This window comes from Ranitomeya imitator, chromosome 2 (genome assembly GCF_032444005.1).
Source record: "Ranitomeya imitator isolate aRanImi1 chromosome 2, aRanImi1.pri, whole genome shotgun sequence".
Lineage (NCBI taxonomy): Eukaryota > Metazoa > Chordata > Amphibia > Anura > Dendrobatidae > Ranitomeya > Ranitomeya imitator.
Genome location: NC_091283.1, coordinates 169,815,003 through 169,821,321, shown reverse-complemented (window position 1 = coordinate 169,821,321; position 6,319 = coordinate 169,815,003).

Sequence of the window (6,319 nt, the reverse complement as noted above, 5' to 3'; positions counted from 1 at the left end):
ATAACCTGCTAATCTGAAACAAGCAATGCATCATGGGAAGAAAATCTGCACAATGGCGCTTCATCCCCCATACGTAGGCACAGTGGTACTTATGTGGACATGTTAGCTTCTGTGTGGCACTACATGGGCTTGGATATCATGGCCATGTCTGGGGAAAGGTGTAGTATTATATAGGTGCAGTGTATCTTGTGTGCACCATATGGCGCCACTAACAGGAAACCTGTTCACAGTGCATGGTAAAAAAGTCTACAGCCCAGAGATCAGCACCAGGCACATATGGGACCCTTTAATAGGCCAGTAAGGTAGGGGGGCTGCCACTGCCTGGAAGCAAGGTCTAGGTGACATCTGTGGCGCATCAGCCAGGCCTCGCAGCCCCTATGTTGTCTCAGGCAGTGGGGGCTCCACTCAGGACCACTCGTTTAGCAGCTTTTTCCTACTTTAGTTCTGCTCCTGACAACGGCATAAATCAGGTGGCAGCTGGGAATACTGGTGATGGACACTGGGAGAGGAGCCGTTCCTGGAATGTGCGGTGATAACACACTCCAGCCTCGTCTCCTGGTCACCAGCCGGACCCCAAGGACGGAGCAGACCACTTATTGATATTGTGCGTAATGTCTTCACCATGGTGCAATCTGGACGGAGCTGCCCCAAGTGACCAGCAGTATCGGGCCGACCGCACTCATCAGTGCTCGTCTAATCACGGTCATTAACGTCACATACTGAACGTAGAGAATTATAAAGTGCACCCGACCTGGCACATCAAGCCAGTAGAAAAGCATGGTCGTGCCGCGTCATCGCCAGCAACAAAGGGAAAACTGCTGTTAGGGCACAAACAAGTCTATTATGGTAAGGAATTGTCATGATTTTCATGCTCAGTAACATGGCAACCACGTTATCAGCATTCGGCCAGCATGATAGGTGCAGGAGCTTTCTTTCCCTTAATTCCCAGAATTCATTGCTTCCTCCATTGTGAAAGGACTTATCTACCCTGAAGTGAGCTTATCTATTATGCTTGTAAGCAGTTTGATAGACAGGGAAGCAGGAGCAGTGACAAAGACCCACCCCACTTCCTGTAAGGAGACAAAGACCCACCCCACTTCCTGTAGAGACAAAGACTGACTGCACTTCCTGTAGAGGGAAAAAGACCAACACCACTTCCTGTAAGGAGACAAAGACCCACCCCACTTCCTGTAGAGACAAAGACTGACTGCACTTCCTGTAGAGGGAAAAAGACCAACACCACTTCCTGTAAGGAGACAAAGTCAAACCACACGTCCAGTAAGGAGACAAAGACCGACCCCACATCCTGTAGAGGGACAAAGACCGACAGCACTTTCAGTAAGGAGACAAAGACCGACCCCCCTTCCTGTAGAGGGACAAAGACCAACCCCACTTCCTGTAGAGGGACAAAGACCAACGCCACTTCCTGTAGAGGGACAAAGACCAACGCCACTTCCTGTAGAGGGACAAAGACCAACGCCACTTCCTGTAGAGGGACAAAGACCAACGCCACTTCCTGTAGAGGGACAAAGACCAACGCCACTTCCTGTAGAGGGACAAAGACCAACGCCACTTCCTGTAGAGGGACAAAGACCAACGCCACTTCCTGTAGAGGGACAAAGACCAACGCCACTTCCTGTAGAGGGACAAAGACCAACGCCACTTCCTGTAGAGGGACAAAGACCAACGCCACTTCCTGTAGAGGGACAAAGACCAACGCCACTTCCTGTAGAGGGACAAAGACCAACGCCACTTCCTGTAGAGGGACAAAGACCAACACCACTTCCTGTAGAGGGACAAAGACCAACCCCACTTACTGTAGAGAGACAAAATCCAACAGCACTTCCAGTAAGGAGACAGACACTGGCCACATTTCCTGTAAGGAAGAAAAGACCGACCCACTTCCTATAAGGAAGAAAAGACAGACTACTTCCTGTACAGAGACAAAGACCAACCCCACTTACTGTACAGAGACAAAGACCAACCCCACTTACTGTAGAGAGACAAAGACCATCCCCACTTACTGTACAGAGACAAAGACCAACCCCACTTACTGTAGAGAGACAAAGACCAACCCCACTTACTGTAATCCATGCCAATGAATCTGAGGTTAACAGATTACATTTGAAAACAGGTAGCAAACAGCAGGTTACACAGAAGGAACAGGCCTGGTGGTCAGCACTTCAGAGAGATTTTTCGAGGATAAGGTAGCTTAATTTATATATGCAGAGACTTACAGATCATCACTTTTTCCATTAAATACAATAAAATTGTATTGATGTTTAGAGACCAAATAAATCAATGTTAGCACACAGATTTTTTTTTTTACCTACTCAGTGACTGACAGCCATCTCTACGTGCAGCCATACAGGGTAGACGGTCAGTCAATGATAGGACCGCCCACCGGACTCATGTATTTAAACAGAGATTTCAATATAATAAAAGTTTTACTGCAACATTTCCCACAAAAATGTCTATCACTCGGCTCAGCTCCTCCGACTCCGTTACATCCTAGCTGCAGATCAGATTCAGTTTTCCACAGGACAGGTTCCCTTAAAGGTCTTCTAAGACGGTGGCACCACTACTCCTTCATAGTTTCTATGGCTTAATACGAGCTCTCCGTCACAACCTCACACATTTTCTGTGTAGGAATTGGAGATGAAAAGGCGGACATTTTTGTCTCAGCTTTCCGAGAAGCAGTTCTATACAATGGTTCCTGCCTTGGGATCTCAGGGAATATTCTTTAGGGTCTCAATGGAATTCCTCATTACAACATAGTGTGAAGCCTCAGCCATGTCACTAGCTCCTAGTAAAGAAATAAACTGTACTCTAATGAATGTCGGCGCCACCTAGAGGTAAAACAGCGAAATGTTACAAGGTCAACTCTAAAAACAGGTGTCTACCCATTGTATAGAGGAGCTGACATCATTCCCAAGATGCTATCCTAATATGTAATAATATCCGCGGTTACAACCACTCAGATAGTGACAGTTAGTGGTCGTAACCATGGATACCAAAGCTACTGCAATGCCTTGCACATGGGGTAAGTGACAAAGTGAATCAGAAGAACTATACTGTATTTCTGATTGGAGGTATTTGCTAATATTATTATAACATCTTTTACATATTGGCATAGGATCTTGGACATGGCAATAGCCTTTTAAGTTGGACCTCAAAAAGTACTTTCTAAATTTTAATACCGTAAAGAACCCACAATCATACCCAGAACAGATTTTGGATATAACCACTTTATTCTAAGGGTAATGGAGCGCCCCCCAGTAGGGCAATGGGGTACTCGGAGCCGGGCCCTTCGGTTCTCGTCAGGGACGTCACAGTGGCTGACCCGGTCCGTGGCCCTAGGGGAACGTCCGTTGTAAATGGGGGAAAGGTCTTTAAAGGGATAGTGTTCGTGACGCCACCTGTGGTATTCGGTCAGGGTGACGACGCTGCTTAGGGGTCCGCTGGGGTGATGTTATGGCAGCTAGATGGTATACCTTCCCACAGGTGAAGTATGTCCCCAGGGCTTCGCAGAGTGTAGATGGATGATGGATGGTGAGAGGCGCAGTGAATAACGAGGACACAAGGTTGCAGTCTCTTTACCTTTACTGAAGGCTGCAGTGTCCACAGTCCAGAGCACCAGATCACAGGGCAGGCAGAGTCTGGCCGGTCTGAAGGCAAATCCAGAGTCCCCTTATCCAGGTGGAAATCAGTAGCCTTCCTCTAGCGCCTGAGTGTTGTAGTTCCTCCCTGCTGAGCTTCTCGGCGAGGTCCTCACAACTATCGTAGATGTAATGTCTCTTTCTTTCTGTCCCCCTGATGAATAGGACAAACTCGTATGACTGATGGACTGAGGCTTTTTACAGGGAACCTACGATGCCCCAGCCCCCACAAGTTGCCACCGTGCCTCCTGGGTAGAAGGTCGGGCAGCCAATGTGGAATTAACTGTCCTGCCAGTCTCTGAAGTAAAGCAGAGATCCTTACTCCCTTGGTGTTCTGGCTACTGGCTTCTGCGCTTCAGAAGGAAGCAGCCTGCTCCTGGCTGGTCTCCCTCTGATATTCCTCTACTTTGCTATGACTTCGTTTCTCACTCACTACAAGACAATTCCCTCCTGATGTCTCTTTCTTTGGATGCTGCCACACACGTGGGGCAGGCGCAGCTCTGTGAACCCTCGTTCTCCACAGACCTCAGTCTGCATATGGCTCTCTCTCTCTCCAGCCAGCTTCTCCCTTCTCCTATCCAGACTACCAGCTTTACCTAAGTGTGAGGAGTGCCCTGATAGAAGCATGGCTCCCCCTGGCGGCCTGGAGTGTGAAGTGTGTTGTGTGGTTTGTGATACCTGGTAGGGTGATCTCCTTTATTGCCTTCAGACGTAACATCACTCCCCCTGGTGGAAGAGCGATATTACTGCAACGACCAGGACCCTGGGGCGCTGCAGGTAACATCTCTCCTTGTTGGACAGGTTACTCTCCATAAAGAGACATTACATTCCTTAGACCCCATTAAGAGGCCTCTGATACAACCATACAGATCTTTTGCTTTGCACTAAGGAGGGGCAACACGCCGAAACACGTGTCTGCAAATCGAGTATCTCTTTTGGCTTTTATCCTAACGCATGTGGCAAAACTCGTTAAAAGGTCGACATTGATTTTTTAGGATTGGTACTTCCAATAAACGGTGCTAGAGTTCCTGTCCTCTTCCTCTCTGAAGAGGCAATTTATTATATATAACCACTATAATACAAGTATCAGAGACGCGGGATTTCTACGTCGATGCTGTGCCCGTCGCTGATTGGTCGAGGCCTGGTGGCCTCGACCAATCAGAGAGGCGGGATTTCCAGGACAGACAGACAGACAGAAAGACAGACAGACAGACAGAAAGACAGACAGACGGAAAAACCCTTAGACAATTATATATATATAGACTACTATAATACTGCCCCTATGTACAAGAATATAACGACTATAATACTGCCCCTATCTACAAGAATATAACTACTATAATACTGCCTCTATGTACAAGAATATAACTACTATAATACTGCCCCTATGTACAATATAACTACTATAATACTGCCCCTATGTACAAGAATATAACTACTATAATACTGCGCCCTATGTACAAGAATATAACTACTATAATACTGCCCCTATGTACAAGAATATAACTACTATAATACTGCCCCTATGTACAAGAATATAACCTACTATAATACTGCCCCCTATGTACAAGAATATAACTACTATAATACTGCCCCTATGTACAAGAATATAACTACTATAATACTGCCCCTATGTACAAGAATATAACTACTATAATACTGCCCCTATGTACAAGAATATAACTACTATAATACTGCCCCTATGTACAAAAGACCACAGTACCAACCCATACAAAAATAAATGATTGGCACAAGGAATGTAAAATTAACAAATTTTATTAATGAATCATCAGTTAAACATACATCATAGTTACCTAGGCACCTCAAACAACAACTAGACGCCACTAGGCATAGGGCACAAATAACCACAACTGCTATATTGTAACTAGTAGGAGATAGACTCATACACTATAACATAACATACACATGGTACCTCCCTATGTCATACCTAGTTTAAGCCACTGGCGCACGCCTAAGTGGCAAAACAAACCGAGGGAAATTGTACATGTGCTTAGTAGGATACCTACATAGTATAAAAGTACTTCAATAGCAAGTGAAGGTATGTTACCTGTATAGTGCCCACGTCCTAATGCACGGCCCACCCCATTAGGACGTGGGCACTATACAGGTAACATACCTTCACTTGCTATTGAAGTACTTTTATACTATGTAGGTATCCTACTAAGCACATGTACAATTTCCCTCGGTTTGTTTTGCCACTTAGGCGTGCGCCAGTGGCTTAAACTAGGTATGACATAGGGAGGTACCATGTGTATGTTATGTTATAGTGTATGAGTCTATCTCCTACTAGTTACAATATAGCAGTTGTGGTTATTTGTGCCCTATGCCTAGTGGCGTCTAGTTGTTGTTTGAGGTGCCTAGGTAACTATGATGTATGTTTAACTGATGATTCATTAATAAAATTTGTTAATTTTACATTCCTTGTGCCAATCATTTATTTTTGTATGGGTTGGTACTGTGGTCTTTTGTACTAGTACGGAATGTGACCAAGCCTTGTGCTTAGGTCATTTGGATTTAAATGTATGCCCCTATGTACAAGAATATAACTACTATAATACTGTCCCTATCTACAAGAATATACAGTGCCTACAAGTAGTATTCAACCCCCTGCAGATTTAGCAGGTTTACACATTTGGAAT